At 40.3% G+C, this 20015-nt stretch overlaps 1 long non-coding RNA gene across 1 annotated transcript in view; it reads right to left on the reverse strand.

Annotated features, from left to right (window-relative positions):
- Nucleotides 1-3194: 3194 nt before the first annotated feature.
- Nucleotides 3195-20015, reverse strand: part of LOC132538693 (uncharacterized) — a 111726-nt gene continuing 94905 nt past the window's right edge. The window contains exon 3 of the long non-coding RNA XR_009550047.1: nt 3195-3495. This is a non-coding gene — a long non-coding RNA (uncharacterized LOC132538693). The remainder of the gene's footprint in view (nt 3496-20015) is intronic.

Here is a 20015-nt window from a genome sequence, read left to right on the forward strand (position 1 = left end):
AATCCTTGAATTCTTCTGCCCATTTCTATGGTACTATGCTAATGTACCAAAGCTTAAATACTAATCCTGAGAAGCAGGTAAAGCCCTGTAGCCCTACCTTCATTCACAGCTTTCTTTTTTACCCAAATCTCCATAACAAGAATACTTTAGCGTTCCCCTCACCTCTTTTATTGGGGTGGGGGTGTTAACGGGTTACAATAGAGTTGTTGACACATGGACACAAGGGTAAAATCTCTCATTTCACTAGGATAAGTGTCTGCAAAATTTCCCATCATGCACCAGGACCCCAGAGGGCCCCTGCCCCACTCCCTTCCTATTCTTCTCCCACTGCCTTTTGCTTTGGTGCAATACACCAAGCCCTCAGTGTTCACATGTACAGCCTTTTCTCTGCCCTGCCTTCCTAAAACATTCACAAGATGCAGTGCTACTTTGTGTCCAGTTTTATAGACCAGAGGAATTAATTATCCAAGTTTCCAGCCTGTGCACCCTCCTACCTCTCTGAAGTTTAGAAATTCAGTCATCTGAAGCCAAACAGAATGTCATTATAGATACCAGCTTCCTTGTGACTTAAATATTCACAACTAGTTCCTCCTACTTCTTGTCCCTTTTGTTTGTGTATGCTGTGCAGTTCCAATTATCTAAAACTCCTTTGTCCAGAAACTCTGCTGCTGGGTGTGTTTTATTTGTTTGGAAAGCTGCCCGGCTCACCTGAACCCCTGCTTGTCCGATTTCATTCAATGCTTGCCTAGATTCTTCAGATCATCAGGACCTTGGGGAGGCCTGCTCCATTTTCTTATTGTTTAACCTCTGCTGCAGGACAACTCCAATTTCAGCCTTACTTTCTATAGTGAAAACACATGCCATGTTATCTGAGTCCTACAGTTGTTCCACTATCTTTGTTTCTGCCTGGCTTTTGAAAAGTCACATTAAAAATAATAATTGACTTTTTAAGCCTTTAGTATCCTGAGGCAGCCTAACCAAAGGGAAAGGGTGCTGTCTTGCACTCTGGGACCTATATTCTTGGATTGGTTCTGTAGCTGACCATGTAACTTGAAACAAATTCCCCTAAACCACAGGTATTTTCAGTTCTCAAACAGCTGCTTCTCAATAGCCTGGATCACATTGATTGATTTACGTATATTAAACCAACATTGCATTCCTGGGATAAAACCTACTTGGTCATGATGAACAATCTTTTTGATATACTGCTGTATCCGGTTGGCTAGAATTTTGTTCAATATTTTCACATCTATGTTCATCAGAGATATTGGTCTGTAGTTTTCTTTTTTGGTTGTGTCCCTGTCTGCTTTTGGTATGAAAGTGATCTATGCCTTTTAATAGTTGAACTCAGGCCATTGACATTTATTGATATCAAAGATTGAAGATATTTTAATGTCATTCTTGTAGATTTTTAGAGTGTTCTGATATATGGCATAGTTATGGTGGCCTGATTGTTTATAGGAGAACTTTCAGAACTTCTTTCAGGGCAGGCTTGGTGATAACTGATTCTTTCAACTTTTGCTTGTCTGAGAAGGTTTTTATGCCTCTATCTAGTCTGAATGACAGTCTAGCAGGATACAGTAGTCTTGGTTGAGAGCCTTTCTCATTGAACACTCAGTAGATATCCTGCAATTCTTTTCTGGCCTGTAGTGTTTCGTGGAGAAGTCTGCTGCTAATTTTATGGGTTTTCCTCTGTTGGTGACTCTTTGTTTTTCTCTTGCAGCCTTCAGGATCCTTTCTCTATCTTCATTCCTTTCCATTTTAAATATGATGTGTCTTGGTTTCTTTAAATCTGGGTTAATTCTGTTTGGGACCCTTTGGGATTCTTGAACCTTTATGTCTTTCATGTTGTCTAGATTAGAGAAGTGCTCAGCTATTATGTCTTGAAGAATGCTTTCTTGCCCTCCCTCTCTTTCTTCCTCTGGTAAGCCAATAATGCATATATTATTTATTTTAAAGTCATCCCACAGGTCTCTGTTGTTGTTTTCAGTATCTCTTAATCCCCTTTTGAGTTCTCTTGCTTCTTTTTTAGTTGTTTCTAATTCATCCTTTATCTTGCTAAGTCTGTCTTCAGCCTCATTTATTCTATTCTCTCTCCCCTCTACTGTTTTCTATAATTCATCTGTTTTGTAACCCTGTTCTGATATTTTTTTACCTTGTTCAACTAGTTGTGTTCTTAGTTCAGCTATTCCAGCTGTCAGCTCTCTAGTAACTTAGAGATGATTAGTGTTTTCTTCCAGAGTCTCATTCATTGTTTCTGCATTTCTGATGACAATTCTTTCAAACCCTTTACTCAGTCTGTGACTGTTTTCTTAACTAGTGTTTGGATGTTGACCTCATTATTTTGTGCTTCAACCTTTGGGGTGCTTTTAGCTGGACTCTTGTCCTGTTTCATTTCTCCAGTATTTCTTCTAGTTGGTTTAACCATTCTATATAGTATGTTATGAGGTCCCTCTCTCAGTACTTTTCAAATTACTGATCACTCTTGCCTGGATTGACTTGTGTCTAAAGTAACTAAAGGGTTCACAGTTGTGGAAATTGACAGTTGTTTCAATATTATTTTAATCCCTGAGTTGGAGCACAGTGGCTTAGAGGCCTCTTTTGTTCTTTTTCTTCCCTGTAGGCTGTAGGACTGAGGGATTTTAAATTCTAAGTAGACTTCTTAGCTTAACCCCTCACTCCTGACCAATAGATAAAGCAGTGTGTGAGAGAGATAATACAGTGGTTATGCAAAGAGACTCTCACACCCCAAGGTTCCAAATCTCTGGGATCAATTTAACTTCTCTGCCAATCCAGGCTGCACTGCTGGTTCCTGTGAGTTTCTAAGCAAGTCCCGTTTATAGTCTGTGGGTTCTGAGGCAACTATTCTTCATGTTCTCATCAGGAGAACAACATGGATATGCTGCCATCACATAGCCCTATGGCTAGGCCACTGAGGTATAAATATTCTCCTGAGTTTCCTGGTTAGTTCTCTGTCCCCTGGTATCAGCACAGGGCCTTCCCCCTGCTTCTCCAGCCTCTGAGGGCAGTTGCAATGAAGACTTACAGTTGTATTTGGTGAGTCTTAGGGGAGCCGTCCTTTTGTTGGTGAAACAGACTGGAGGTGGTGTCTCAACTGGTAAACTACCATACTGTTTCCAGCCACTTCATCTCTCCTCTCTGTTCATGAGCCACATGTATTTGCACTCACCAGTGATTTGGTAGGTTCCTGAAGTTGTTTAGTCCTGCCTTGTTGCAGTCCCAGATGATCTCCTTTGGTATTCCTAGTTGACCCAGAAAAGAAGAGGAGAGAAACACAGCTGCTGCTGCCCAGTAGCCTCTTCTCCAGAAGTCCCAGCATTGTGTTTTTAAAAAGGAGATATGACAAAAGAAGAGGGGGAGGAGAAAGAAAGAAAATAAGGAAGAAAAAGAGAGAAAAGAAGGACAAGAAAAAGAAAAAGGGGAAGAACAGGTAAGGACAGGGAGAAAGACAAGAACAAGGAGAAGAGAAATTATCTGAAAGAGAAAAAAAGAGAACAAATAACAAATGGTGGGGCAAGCAAATAGCAAAATGATAGACTTAATCTAACCAAGTCTCTAACCACATTATATGGATTAAATATTGAAATAAATAGATTTTGGCCAATTGAATAAAAGCAAATACACATCCACACAATGCTGCAAAAAACCCACTTCTGGGAGAGGAACAATGTCTTAATAATATTTTGCTTCTTAACCCCATGAATACAATATATTTCTTCACTTATTTAGTGTTAATTTTCTTTCTCAGCAATGTTTTGTAAGGTTCAGTGGAAATATCTTGCACTTCATTGTCAAATGTATCCCTATTTCATATTTCTGATGTTATTATAAGTAATGCTATCCTTTAATTTTAGCATCCAATTATTTATTAGTATATAAAGGCAATTTATTGCTGATATGGCTCTTCTATTCCCATGTTATTACTAAATTTCCTTGTTAGATTTATTTATTTAGACATTTCCATGTTTTTATGGCTTCAGGTCGAGTTTTTCAGATAGAGAGAGAATAATAAATGAAAAGATAATGCAACATCAAATTTTCTTCTAATACAGTGGGGACCTGGTTCTAATCTGAGTCTTATGCATGACAAAGTGGGCACATCCTCCAGGTGAGCTATCTTTTCAGCTCTCATTTCAGTAGCTTTGTAGATTTACTAGGATTTTCTATACACATGACCTGTAGATAAAGACAGTTTCATGTTTTCCTTTTAAGTTTTTGTTTGTTTGTTTGTTTATTTTAATCTCATTGCACTGGCCTCTTTGAACTCAAGTACTATGTTTAATAGAGAAGGGGTCCTTCTCTGATTCCTGGTCTTAAAGAGGAATGTACTCAGCCTTTCCACCTTAACCATTTTGTTAGATCAGTTTTCATTCTTTGAAACAATAGCATAATGAGTTAAGATCCATCTACCAATGATAGAATGTAAAAGTTAATCAAACAGATAAAATTCCTGCAACTAATATATTTCACTTCTATTCTATATCGAAGATAGACAATAAACAAGATAAACTAGTAAAATATAGAGTGTTTAAATGACAGATAAGTGCCAATGGAAGGGAGAAGATGAATTAATCAGGACTCCAGAAGAAATGTTAGAGAACACAATCTCAGGGCTGGATGGTGGTGCACCTAGTTGAGAACACATATTACATTACACAAGGACCCAGATTCAAGCCCCTGGTCCCCATCTGCAGCTTTACAAGTCACCACTTGTGAATCTGGACTACAATTGTGTCTCTGTCTCTCTGTCTCTTTCCCTATATCCCCCTTCCTCTCAATTTCTGGCTGTCTCCATCCAAGAAATAAAGATAATAAACAGATTTTGAAAGAGAGAGAATACAATCTAGAAAAACAAACAAACAAAGACCAAACAACCACATCACTTAGATGTTCCTTTCTCCTGACCATTCTACTCTTCTTAACTCAGGACTGCTTCCTCAGTTCAGATTCCCATTTTTAACATTTATTATGGCAATAACTTCTTGGTTTCTTTGCCTCTAGGCTTGTTCTGATCCAATTCTCTGCCCGTAATTCTACCAAAATGTTCTTTTAGTGAAATCTACTTTCTTAGATAAAACCCAAAGTTTCTTGAATATCCTAATAGTAGTTTCTTAAGTTTGCTATTATCTAACATCGTCTTTATCCATTCTCTCATTTACATTCTACAGTCCAGCCTCATGAAATTACTTGCTGTTTCCTAGATTCTATATTCTCTCATGCCTCTGAATTCATGCTTCAATTGTTAGACTGCTATTCTTAGGACTGCTCTTTCCCCAATCACATGCATCTAACAAATTATTAACTTTTAGAAATTATTGCAGTCTCTTCATAAGCATTACATGTAGAAAAAAAATGTCTCTGATTTTCAGGAAGAACTAGGTATCCCCTTTTCTGGCTCCTGGGAAGTCAGTGCAATTTATGATATTGGATTCCAATACTTAATGATGATGATCTATTTCCTTGTCAGTCCTACTAGACTATGAATTCCTCAAAACAGAAACTTGTCTTATGCAGTTTTGCTTTCCTAGTACTGACTATCATTAATATTTTTTTGTTGAAGTAGATGGATTGATAATGCTAAACATCTCATTTATGACTTTATTTAAACATAGTTTTATCTTCTAATATCTAGCTTCCCATGACTTGCCACATAAGTGATGAGTTGACACACTCAATGTTAAAATTTACTGTGTATTGCTTTTTAAATTATATTTTGGTGTGGTAAAAATATTAAGCATGAGGTCTACTGTCTGAGCAGTGATTTTGTAGTTTTTTTAAAGATTAATAATTTATTTACTTATTTACTTATGGGTAGTGGCAGAATATCAATTTTGCATGAGCAATGCAGGGGGCAGAGCTCAGAACAGTATGCATGAGACACTTTATCCTCTATCCTACTTCCTGGGCCATTCTTAAAACTGAAAAAAGCAATAGGATTCAGATGATCACATAGAAAACTCAGATCAAGAAAGAAGACATTGGCCTGGGGAGATAGAACAGTAGTTACTCAACAGACTTTCTTTGCTTGAGGCTCCTGTGTCCCTGGTTGAATTCTTGGAACAATCATAACCCATAGCTGAGCAGTGATCTGGTTTATAAGAAATAAAAGAGATAGAAGAAAAACAGAAAGAAACAAAGAATGAAAGAAAGACAGAAAGAAAGAAAAAAGAAAGGAAGGAAGGAAGGAAGGAAGAGTGGAGGAAGGAAAGAAGGGAGAAAAAAAAAGGAAGGATGTAAGGAACGGAGAGAAAAAGAAGAAATTACTGCCTGAAACTAATATGGAGAAGTCATTCTCATTAAGTACTTAAGTAACTAATGACACAATCTTTGTATAGGAGAAATTAACACCTTCAAATATTTTTTAAAGTAATATGTGAGCACTTTAGTAATATATTAAACAAAAAGTAAAAAAAAAAAAAGTCTAATAAAGAATTTCTTCCAGGATTAAAGGATCACACATTCAGGATGTGCTAGTTAACTGCAAAGTGAGTGCCAGAGGATGGGTAGATTACTGTTGGTGTTAACAGAGGAGACAGATTTAATACCAGGACATCATTAAAATTACAGTGTCTATCACACATAGATTTAACAAAAAACTGAAGATGATCTTGTCACCCCTTAGGGTCCTAAAGGCTTTATTTTAGAGTTCCTCCTTAGCTCTGCTCACTTTTCTGCACTCTGTTCTGAATTTCCCCCTTTCTTTGTAGTTCTTCCTTCTTTGGATTTCCATTGGTCACAGCCTCTGGCTCATTTTCTTTCCATGTCTCTTAATACCTTCCCCACTTCCTGTTCTCATAATATCTCAAATTCTTTCAAGCAGTAATTATCTAGTCTAGATCATATGTGTTAGGCTGAGTACCCAACAAAGTAACCTCCCAAGACTCTTAAGCCAATTCTAATCATTGAATTATCAATTCCAGTGAACTTGTAACTTGGTACAAGTTTTTCTTCACAAGAGAATGACTTCAAGCCTTCACATGAAGAACCAACTGCTCATATGGTAAGAGAGAGGCAGACTGGGAGTATGGACCGATCAGTCAATGCCCATGTTCAGCGAGGAAGCAATTACAGAAGCCAGACCTTCTACCTTCTGCAACCCTCAATGACCCTGGGTCCATGCTCCCAGAGGGATAGAGAATGGGAAAGCTATCGGGGGAGGGGGTGGGATATGGAGATTGGGTGGTGGGAATTGTATGGAGTTGTACCCCTCCTACCCTATGGTTTTGTTAATTAATAAAAAAAAAATAAATAAAATAAAATCTTTAAAACATTTATTTAAATAAAAAAAAAAGAAGTTCCCCTATGTGTAGTTCAATTTTAGCTTATGTGACTTAATAATAGTATTCTTATGTTTTACTAATGGGTGTGTACTGACCCCTAAGGTCACTCATATCCTTAATTTTTTTATACTCTCCTGACATACAATTAGCCATAGCCTTGGCTACACTTAATCTTTTCAAAAACTTACCAAAATTTAAATTTTCAAACTACCCCCCAATGCCTCTCATTGTTTTGTGTGTGCCTCTCTCCAAAGGCCCATTCTTGCTGCTGTACCCATACCAACCTTAAAGGCTTACAAGTGCACTTTCCAGACATTCTCATAGCCCAGCTTAAACGCATTATTAAAACCAGCTCCTCCTGCTCCTCCCTTATCAGAACATCTGGGATTCAAAACCCCTGGGGTCAACCCCCATGGCCTTTAGGCCAATGCTCTGTGGCAGATTGATGTCACCCACATCCCACAGTTTGGCAGGCAAAAGTATGTCTTTGTAACAACAGATACGTATTCCAAGATCATCTGGGCTACAGCTCAAACTGGAGAAAGTGCCAAGAAACTTGTGTCCCATATGTTATCTTGTTTTGCCATTATGGGCCTCCCCTTGCAGGTCAAAACTGATAATTTTCCTTCATTTACTTGCCAACAATTCAAAGCCTTTTGTTCACTTTGGGGTATTACCCACAGGTATTCCTTACAATCCACAAGGCCAAGGTATTATCAAGAAAGCTCACCAAAAGCTAAAAAATCAATTAATAAAAGAAAAAGGGGGATACACTCCGCCGAATGTTCAGCTGGCCATGTCTCTTGCTATAGTTAATCTCTTTAATATTTATAAAAATTCGGACCAGCCCCCCAATCAGTCTTCATTGGCAGACACCACCCTTCTTCCCATCTATCAGGGTTAAATAGCGGGACCCGCTTGATGACCTCTGGAGGCGCCAGATCCCTGCTAACCATTGGAAGTGGATTTGTATGTGTTTTTCCACAGGAATCCCCAAAACCCATCTGGGTCCTTGCCCACCATGTCCAACATTGCCCAAAGGATGGCACGACTACAACGCCCCCTGGAACTCATAACATGACATAGCATGACCTAAAGAACCTGATCCTGACAGAGCTCAGGGACAAAACCCTCCTATATCCCCTCTTTCACCCCTTGCTGCCACATCACTACACCACTGAGCAATACTACATTGGATCTTGCTAGTTTACCTAATTCCTCCTCCTCTGCTGAACTGCCACCTCTTACTTCTATCCTTCTTTACATGGAATCTATCAGCCCTGACTTCACCCTTGTGTGTCTATTGACCTCCCTTTCCTCTCCCAACATTCCTCATTGTTCAAAAACCTCTCACTATCTTCTAACGTGTGTGCCCCACCCCTTTATGTTCTGGTGTAACTTCACCTTGTTGTTTCATGTCAACTCCTCTTCACCTGGCCCCTGCCTCCTAGTCTCTCTCATACCACAGCTCACTTTATACGGACAAGGTGAGTTCCAGTGGCTGCCCTCCCTCACCAGAACCAAGCATTGGTGTCTCTTCCCCTGGTCATTGGCATTGGGCTAACCACCTTTATCAGACTTGGACTTGCTGGTGGTGCCCTTGGCCACTCCCTTCGCACCACTGAACTCCTGGAAGAACAACTTCAGCAGTCCCTAGACTTCACAGCAGAAATCCTCAAGTCCTTGCAACAACAGATTGTTAAGACTTTACAAAAACTCAGCCTCAACCTAAAAAACCGATACCATTCTTACAGCCCAGACTCTTGGTTTAATTACCCCCTGGTTTCTTGGCTCCTCCTCCTCCTAGGCTCCCTCCTCACTATTGCTACCCTTCTGCTCATTGCCCCTTGCATTATCCAGTTCCTTAGGAGGGGCTTACAAGATATCATCAAGGTTACTGTCCAGAGAGTCTTGGTTTACCCCTATGCCGCCCTCCCACTAGAAGAGATTACATTAATCCCTAACATCAAGCCATTCTATTAAAAGGAAGGGGGAGATGTGGGAAATTGTGAGGCTGAGGTCAAGCATGGTGTGGACCACTCGCAGGGACCACTCGCGGGAACCACCCACGAGTGCCTGGAAGTACAGTTTCCCATCAGTCTCCCCCACCCAGGGGTAGAGTAGGGGAACACGGCTAACAGATTTTAGTACCTTTATCATTCTCTCTTGCCTACACAAAGGCCCACGTCCCTCCTCTGTGCTAGCTGGCAGTTTCACTTCCTCATTCCCTAAACTAGCTCAACCACTTACCCAACGGTTACTGGAAACCCCCTCACCATTTCTCTACCCCCTGCTGTCTTGACCATATAAGGTACGCCTTAACAGACCTCTCCTCACCCCTACCACCCTTTAAAAACTCTGCTCTGCTGCACAATAAATGCACTATTCTGGCAACACCTCTTGCTGCAGGTCGCAGAGAGAGGTCCCATCGTACTCACCCCTGCTGCCTTGGGTCTGATTCTTGCTGGTGCCCAGCTCTGGTGGCCAATGGAATGATCATGCTGGGGAATCTAGACCCAAGATAGATCCCCCTAAGAAGCCGACACCTTACTACAGACCAGACACAGCCTATGAAGCTAGGAGTGAAGCATGGCAACCTCTAATTTCCATTCAAGGAAACACTCTTGATTGCTTACTTAAAAAGAAGTTCTTAAAACATAAACCATGTGCTTAGATCTAGTCCACTATATGACATAGGCCTCAGATATTATCCCAGGCATCTAGGCTATGTAACAAATCACTCCTGAGTTGAATGGCATAAAAACAACAGTCATGATTTTGCCTTATGAGTCTACATGTCAGGAATTTGTCAACGGTTCAATTGAAACTGGTGTCTCTGCTCTCTAAAGTCTATGTCCTCAGCTGAGTCTGGGTTACAGAAGATAATGGGTTTACCACAACTGAGGGCACTGTCTGGGGTCTTTTTTTTTTCAATATGGTTTCTGCTACAACAGTTGCTTCACTTACATGTCTGGCACTTGCACTAAGATGGCTGAAACAGCTCTGATTTGTCTTCCATAAATTTTTCTGTACAAGGCCTCTTCATGTGGCTGTCTAATGCTTCTTCACAGGTATTCTAGAGCATGAAGGCAGAAACTCAATGCTTTTCATGACATAGCTTTAAAAATACATATAGTTGTCAATTCAATGTGGACAAAGAACACAAAGGGGCATGTTACCAGATGAAGTTCACTGAGGCATCATCATTGGAGAATGGCTGCTTTCCTTGGAGAATGGCTATCTCACATATATTATTTCACTAAAATCCTTTCAAAATTCCTATCAAGTTCTAAATTATTTTATTTTACTTAGGACATAGTAACTTGAAAAGTCACACAATCAATAACAACTAGACTAAGACCTGCAATTTGTGAACCAGAGAGTTTACAAATCTGTGTACTCATTCATGCTATCAAGAGCTATGTAAGAAAGTGATAATTCAGCTCTCAATCTCCACTACTCTTGATAGGACTCTTCAACACAAGACTTGTTGAAGACAATAAATGGAGCATTTAGTTTGACCACAGTTGCATAATAGAAAGACAGTGTTTAAATTGTTTACTGCCAATTGACTTTGATGAAATAGTAGTGAAGTTAGCAACTTTAATAATAATTGATGACACTAATTATTCACTGTGCTCTAAGCCAGGGCAAGGGCTTGAGATTCATTTAGTTTCCCATTAAGTCTTATCAATTTTCTTATATAAGATTATTGATATAATTGATTGTTAATTATATTTTATTATAATTTTCTTATATAACATTATTGATATAATTATTAATATTGATTATTATATAACATTATTGATATAACAGAGAAGTTGTAAAAGATAAATTGCTTGCCCACAGTCATAGAACTAGTAAGTGACAAAGACTAAACTCAAACTCAGGACAGTTCTGACTATAAGGCATATGTTTTGCATTGGTTTATAAGGCTATATGAGTTTCAGACCAACATCACATCTCAATCTGTGTATGTATCATGCAACACCTACCAGCAAAGGACTATGACCAAAGACCAACCTAGTGATCTCTTCTTTCAGGTTCTCACACATCCTTTCTCTCCCTCTATAGTAACTACCATTTTGTTATCAACTTCTAACTTCTTCACCTCAAATTCCTGACTTTGTTCATTTGCTTCATTTTTTATTTATTAAACTCTTCATTAAATATTTATTTAATTATTACTGGATAGAGACAGAGAGAAACAGAGTGGAATGGGGAGCTAGAGAAGGAAAGAGACAGACATACAGCCCTGCCTCACTACTTGTGAAGCTTTCCCCCTGCAGGTGAGGACCAGGGGCTTTAACCCAAGTCTTGTGCACTGTAATGTGTGCACTTAACCGGTGTGCCACCGCCTGGCCCTCTGCTTTGTTTTTTTATATTCCACATATGAGTGAAATTATCTAGCATTTTTCTTCCCCTCTGACTTATTCTACTTAGCATAATCTCCTCAAACTCACCGATGTTGTTGCAAATGGCTATATTTCATCTTTTTATAGTTGAGTGGAATCAACTGTTATATGTACTATTGGTAGGAAATCGGTTGTTGTCGTGTTCCACATTGTGCTTCATGAACTTTGAATTAACTTTTAAGATTCTTTGGATAACTAGAAGTAGAATTGCTGGGGCCAGGTGGTGGCACATCTGATCGAGCACACATGTTACAATGTACAAGGGCGGGGGTTCAAGCCCCTAGCCCCCACCTGCAGAAAGAAAGCTTTACAAGTGGTGTCTGTCTGTCTGGTGTCTGTCTGTCTCTTTCCCTCTCTATCACCCCCTGCCCTCTCCATTTCTCTATTCAATAAATAAAGATAATTTAAAAAATTTTAAGAAGTAGAATTTCTGAATCATATAGTAATTCTATTTTCAACTTTCTGAGAAGCTTCAATACAGTCTATTCTCTACACGTGCTGGCTTCCCCTGCAAGTTAGGGTTGATAGCAAGAGTGCTGCCCTAGACCTGGAGTCTTTCATATCAACCAGTACTACAGGATTCTGAAATATCAGAGGCCATCTGGCAACTCTTAAGTGGATAATAGAAAGTATATGTAATTACCAAAATATTGAAAGGTGCCTTGGCCCTCAGGTGTCTGTGATAGTGGCTAAAAGATCAGGCTGTTCTCAGCAGTAAGTAAAATGCGCACTCAACCAAAGAGATATTTGAATCATAGAATTGGAGGGGGTGGGGAATTGGCATAAGCACAGCTCAGAGTAACCTAGATGGGTTCACAATCCATCTATGATGATTTTTCCACTATAAAACTTGGATGGAAAAAACAACTGACAGAACACCCCCCCCACACACATGGTTCCCTACCTATGGAATAACAGCCACTGAGATATATTGGGCCACATGGAAGCTTCTGAAACTATCTCAACCCCACCAGTCAAGAGAATAAATTCAAGTCAACACAAAGATAACTTTAGCCACCATCAATGATTCAAAGTATATAAGGATAGCATTCTCCATCATAACACTATATTATTCACCTGAATTCCTTTGGCAAAGCAAACAGACAGATCTTGATGGATGATAGTAGACTTACTCTAAACTTAACCAAACGGTAGCCCCAATCTCAGCTGCTCAGCTGTTAAGCAAGATACAACATCTTCACTACAACAAATCAACACAGCCTCTGGCACTCAGTATGTTGCTATTGATCCAGTGAATATGTTCTTTTCAACCCTGTCATCAATAAACAGGATCAAAGCAGGTCTTATTTAAGTGGAAAGGACATCAGGACATGTTCATAATCTTGCTTGAGGCTATGTGAAGCCTCTTGTGTAATGTCACAAAATTGTCTTGCAGGGATCCTAATTGTACAGATACTCCATAGGCATGCTAGCACACTACCCTGGTGACATTTTGCAAATCTAAACTGAGAAATAATAAGTAGCACTTTGCGTATTAGAGAATTGGAATGAAATCCCCAAAAGATTTCCCAGTCTTTCCCATCAGTGGTATTTTTAGGGGTTCAAATTATTTAGAGTAAGCAAATACTTCATATTTAAAGTAACAGTCGACATTTTAGATCTTCTTTCTTTTTTTCTTACCAGAGCCCTGTTAACCTATGGCTATGGACATGATGGAGACTGAACTTGGGACCTCAGAGCCTTGAGCATAAAACTTTTGCATAACCAGAAGGTAGAATTATCTTCCCAAGTCTAGGTCTTGTATCTTATTCTAGATTTCTATTACTGCATAACGAACCACTTCAAAATTTAGTGGTATAAGATAACTATATTTCTATTCTTATAGATTCTGTAGGCCTGACATTTGCCTAAGACATACCATGAACATTTCACCTCTCAATTTCTACCAACTTAATCAGGGTTCAGTGAATGACTGAAGGCATTCATTTGACTATAACGAATTAATTTCTCTCTTTTGTATTCAGAATGATACTAGTTATATTCCAAACTCTGGACAACTAAGAAAATAGCTACTCATGCTATTTCTGCATGTGATTAACAGAAGGGATCTCAATTGATAAAAGCTGACCAGAGTTTGGAAGGGAAGCAGGCAGCATGGAACGAACACAAGTGATTGCAAGGGTCCCTAACAAGATTGAAATTTTATGGAATCATCTCCATCTCCATTTCAAGTGTGTAGGGTAGATAAGTTGAAGGCTAAGTTCAGTGAGGCCTGTAGACTGGAACACCAGTTCATAGTCTCATATGTATCTTGATTTCCTCACCCTATGGCAATTTCAGGATAGACTAAGTAACCTTGTGAATAGGAGTAAAGCAACAAGGACTGTGATGACTCCGTTTCAGAAGTCACAGAGAGTATCAACCACCATCCTCATCTCTTGATGGCAAAATAAAATAAAATTAAATTAAAAATTTTCAAAGAATTTTGAGATGATATTTTTGAAGATACTGGAAATATTTAGAAACTGGAGGCAGCATATGTTACTTTGGGAATACTGCTCTGTCCCACTTAATCGGTGACTTGGAAGGCTGCCAGTTTTAAGTGTCCGAGCAGGACCTGCAGCAGATCCAGGCTATGGGACAAGTGTCCCTGTCACTCAGGCCACACCGCCAGTAGAACAAATGTTGCTGTTTATTGCAATAAGTGTCAGGCCCAATAAAGAGAGTTGAAGCACAGGTCAGAGAGCTTTAGAGCTAGATCTCCCTTCTGCAGCAGAAAACTATAAACCATTTGAAAACCAGCCCCTGAGCCCAGTTAGAGAGGACTCTTCTGACTTGGGACATCAAGTGACCATAAAGTAAGAATTGCCTTTTATGAGCTGGACATGATCAGACAGACAAGGTTAAACAGGTGCTGAAGCTTTTCAATGGAAATAGTTCAGTGAAGATGGAGTCAAATGTGGCTTAGAAAGCACACGTCCCACTCAGACATGGGACTCAGATTCCTGTGTTATCTTCTTTCATTCATTTCATCCCTAATGTCTTACAGTTCATTACAACTAGCCAAGAAAGAAACATTTGGACCTAGTTCATTAATAGGTTGCCTTGTCAAGTTGGCACTAACAAAAATTGAACCATTGCCAGGCTGCAGGTCTCCTGGGGAGAAGGGATAGTCCCTGAAGGATAGTCAAGATCAAGCCTCCCAATGAGCACAGCTGTGAATAGCGAAGTTGCACAGTTGTTTTGTAGGAAGGAAGAAATAGACTTGAGTTAAGGATGTAGCTGGACCATGAGCAATGGTGAGTGGTCTCCTGGTTGGATGAGAAATCTCAGAACAAACTTGGTTTGAAGGTAAAGAAAGTGAGGAGGAATATCATACAGATGGACCTATGATAACACACTTCACAGATCTGTCTCTTTAAAAAAATTTTTTTTAATTTATTAGACAGAGAGAAATTTAGAGGTGGTAGAGATAGAGAGGGAAAGAAACAGACAGAGACACCTGCAGCCCTGCATCACCATTCTTGAAGCTTTCCCCCTGCAGGTGGGGACCAGGGGCTTGAACCTAGGTCCTTGTACACTGTAATGTGCGCGCTTAACCAGATGCACCACCACCTGCCTCCCCCTCTACCCTCCAACCCTGTGCACACATCTTCATCTCACACCCAGGCCTAGCAGAGCACCCTGGATTGACATCCCCACTTTTTTGACACTACTTAGGCTCCCATTCCTGTTATCTGTGTTTCCCAAAACTACACCACCTGCATTATCCTGCTTCATCAGACTCTGCTTTGTGGGACAATTCAGGCTAAGACATTATCCCCACACCTATGCATGAAGCATGATGTTTGTGTAAAGTGCAAGATCTCTACATATTTCAAGCAATGTCTTCTCACATTGACATGCCAGTGACTTTTGCTTGCTTGATTGCTTGCTTGCTTACTTTTTGGTAAAAAAATGGATTTAAAAAATTTCAAAACAGCAGGCTCCTACTTATTAACTGTAGCTTCTATTCATGGATGCCATGGCCAATCACACTGGTCCTTAGGTAGACTGTGTGGGAGTTGCCCTGCAGGGGACTTGACTGGAGAGTGGGTGAGGGCGTCTTCCACCAAGCAGAACACCTTAACACCATAGTTCATCTGCTGGAGGAACAGTTCCCTAATGGGATTGCTGGCTCACTAAGCCAGGCTCCTGACAGATACTTTTATCCAGGGGAGGCATATTGTCTAATCACTAACAAACCATCCTACAGGCCAGCAACAGTCTGCATCCAACCCTCCTTCCATTCAACTCATGATACCTTCCCATTTAGTTCAAGGTTAAGAGCATTTGGGGGTGTGCATCTGATCAAACTCAAGGTTTCATATGTGCAAAGCATATGCTGTACCCAAGAACATTTCTTAACTAATTAGACTCAGTGTAGCAGAGTGAGTCTTCTAAGCTCTTTGTGAGAAAGAACTTGGGAGGAAAAAAAAATGTGTTTTTTTAAAGTAAGGGAACTTTAGAAACTTTAGGCCAATCCCTTTACTTGACAGATAAAGAACTGAGCCCAAACCCACCACTCCTCCTTCACCACATATTCTCTCCAGATCGGGGTCAGGCTCCAGCCAGGGCATGTCTAAGCAGCATCTGCAGCTCTGCTCAGCATAATTCACTACTGTCAGTCACTAAAGGATGCCTTCCCTGCAAGGGACTATCAAGATGAGTAAAGGAAGAAAAGAAAGCAGCAGTCAGCCTAGTGCAAACCTAAATCTGACTTTTCACTCGTGTCTCATGCCTTTGGAGGGGTTTCTGGGTTTTTGTTCTTTTCTTTTGGTTTTGTTTGTTCCTTTTTTGTTTGTTTGTTTGCTTTGTTTTTCCCACACCAAGCAAACTCTTTTGACTTTGGTGACGAAGCACTTATAAAGTTGAGGACATGGTGTCTGAGAGTTATTTCACAGGGTAGAGACTGCTGCCTTGCCACAAGTATAAATCAGGCTTGAGCCTTGGCACTAATTTGGATGCACTAGGACTCTCCTGAAGGCTCTGGTGCTGTGGGCTCCACCCCTGGTCTTTTTTGCCTTTTATTTTTCTATGAACTTTTTAAAAGTTATTTATTTATTACTGGACAGAGACAAAGATAAATTGAAAGGGAGGAGGAGATACAGAGGGAGAGAAACAGAGACACCTGCAGCTCTGCTTCACCATGTGTGAAGCTTTTCTCCTACAGGTAAGGACCAGGGACTTGAACCTGAATCCTTGCACACTGTAATGTGTGCTCTTAACCAGGTGGACCATCACCTGGCCCCTAGTCTTTCTCTCTGTCTCTTTTTTTTTAAATCTCTTTCAGTTTTACCACCTGGACAAAAAAGTGGTCTAGAAGTGGTGAGATCAAGTATGGATATTATATTAGAGCATGTCACTCATAAGTGACACAACTCTGAGAAGATTCTGTTGCAGGGAGTGAGTAACTGATCATATTTTGCTCATGAATGCAGAATCCCTGAATTCCTGTGTGAGCTGATGAGTTCCCATGATGTCGTGTGCTGACGCTTCCTCACTACCTTACTCAGGTGAGGAGTCCTGACACTTCAAGGAAGTGATGAGGACAGTATGCTGACATCCTTCATGCAAAGATCATCTTCCCATCTTTTCCCTTGGTCAGAACAGGCTGCAGAATCAGAGTACACATTACTGGTGGCTCTCCATGGAACACATTCTGGAAACTGGGGACCTACCTGATTCACCGTGGTCCCATAAGTCTGCATTTCATTCTGTCTGATCTCAAGAAATGTAAATCCAAACAGCAGCTACTCATTTGCCCTGTTTTCTGTCCAAACAGCTACTGGGAGCGACCATCAAGGACTTGGGACTTAAAGCACTTCATGTACAGGATTTCTTGCAGACTGTGACTTCACATGTAGGGGAGGGGTTGTAATATGTGAGGAATTGAGTTTGTGTCTTAAGTGAGTAGAGGGTGGATCAGCTTCAAACCCAAGTAAGTGAGCCCACCTGTTAGCTTCAAGGTGGCCGAATGGGGAAACATTTGGAGGTTGTCCAGGAACCCTACATCTTGGGTGGAGTCCTAAGTCTGTTGCTTACCAATTCTTTGATTGGTAGCAATTCCCTTGACATTTCTATGCCTCCGTGTCCTCACGCAGGAATGAGGGACAATAATAACTAACTCAACCTGTCAATGCCCATGCTCAATGGAGAAGCAATTACAGAAGCCACCTTCTGCATCTTACAATGACTGTGAGTCCATACTCCCAGAGGGTTAAAGTACAGGAAAGCTATCAGAGGAGGGGATGGGATACAGAGTTCTGGTGGTGGGAATTGTGTGAAGTTGTACCTCTCTTATCCTATGGTTTAGTCAATGTTTCCTTTTTATAAATAAAAAATTAAAAAGAAAAAAAAAGAGAGACACCCAGAGGCAGAGCAGTGGCAGACCTGGTTGAGCACACAGCTTACCATGTGTGAAGATTCCAGTTCAAGCCCTTTTCACGCCTCTGGGCAGGGTGTGGGGAAATTTCATGAGTGATGGAGCAGTACTGCAGGTATCTTTCTCTATCTCTCTCTGTCTCTCTCCTCTATCCCCCACTCTTCTATTACTCTCTATCTCTATAAGAGATAAACAGAAAGATAAAGAGAGAGATCCATTCTCTCCAAGGGACAGACAGCAGGTGTTCTGCTCCCTATGTTCACTGAACTCTTCTCTCCCCACCATCAGTTAAATTTTGTCCTACAGTGTCCCAATCTGTACCCCAGAGGACTAACTTCTGCAAAGCATTTACCCCTTGACTTCTAGTTGTTCTTGGTCAGAAGATGTTAGCAGGAAACCTGAAGGCCAGAAGAAAGGTCACAGTACCTATTCCTTGCTTCTCTGGCCTTTGATCCTTACAGGTTCAGGTGATGAAGGGGCTCCTCCACCACCGTGACACCCCCCTGGGGCAGTGCCTTTGACCCTTGGGGCTCTCATGACTTTACAGTGTTCCTTCTGCCTGGGTGCCCTATCACCATCATTTGTTCCCTTAACTTGTCTCACACCTTGGAAAAATCACACCTCAGTTCGCACTGCCTTTCCATCATTAGATTCTATTCAGGTGTCTACCAGGACCATGGCTGATGTGCTATTATGCAAGTTAAACTCATTGGTAATGTTGACTCCCATATTCAGAAGAATTAAAATAGAAAGTGATAGCTGATCCAGGGGGGATGGAGGGAGATGAGGGGAAAGATGCCTCACATGTTCTCAGTACACAGAAATAAGCACTGCTGTTGTCATGCACTTATTGTTTTATCAGATAGGCATCACAGTGTGCTGTCTGCTAGCAGACATGTTAGTTTATTCTATTTCATTTCAATTTATTTTATTTTTTTTAAATGTTTCTTCTTTTGAGATCATCCCATATTTTTTAAAAAATCAATTTATTTTATTTTATTGTTAAGAGTATGATATATTCCAGTTTCTGATGGTGCTAGGGATTGAACCTGTTGGAATCGCAAGCCTTAAAGTCTTTCTGCATAACCATTATGCTATCTCCTCATTCTAATAACAAATATATTTCAGCACTAATAAGTTTATATCCAATCCCTCCAAGTCAAAATTCCTGGCAGTTACATTCTATTCCATCTAGAAGTCTTATCAGAGTTTAATGGAAGTAGGATCTACTTTTTCCTTATTATAAACACTATGCAATACTACAGTATAAAATACTGCTTCACAGTAACATAAAATACTTGAAAATACAGAATAAAAAGCTGAATTTTCCTGACACAAAAGCCACACATATGCTGAAGCAGTAGGGTCACCCCCTTTGAAGAGATAGCAGTATCTGACTCTTCTGCCTTGCAGTGACATTGGGAATGTCAGCTGAGACATGTTAGTGTAAGTCCTTGACGAACTGTAGAGTGGATGGGGCAGTTATTATAGTATGATCATGTACTTTTTTCAACAATACCTGCCAGGCAAATATGTTGGATATATCCTCCAAACACATTGCGCTGACAATGGTGGCAGACAAAGAGCTGAAGTTTTACTTTCTGGTTTTTACATCTTTATCTCTATTTAGTATAACAAAGAATTGTGTGTAAGGAAAGCAGCTTTCCTGTACGAAAGTAAACTACCAGCTGGCAGTACAGTCGATCTGTTCTGGTGCATACTAACTCCTTGTGGCCCTTCCAGAAGGCCAGGACAAACAATGGAAGGAATTTGAGTTGCATGAATGGTCCTGAGACTCTGAAGTCTTGACTGCCAATAATAGTTACCCCAACTCCTAGACAGCTGATTAGATATAATGACAGGTCTCCAGTCCTTTCTTCATAAGTGTCTCCTTAAAAAAAAAATCACTTTAGA

Source organism: Erinaceus europaeus, chromosome 5 (genome assembly GCF_950295315.1).
Source record: "Erinaceus europaeus chromosome 5, mEriEur2.1, whole genome shotgun sequence".
Lineage (NCBI taxonomy): Eukaryota > Metazoa > Chordata > Mammalia > Eulipotyphla > Erinaceidae > Erinaceus > Erinaceus europaeus.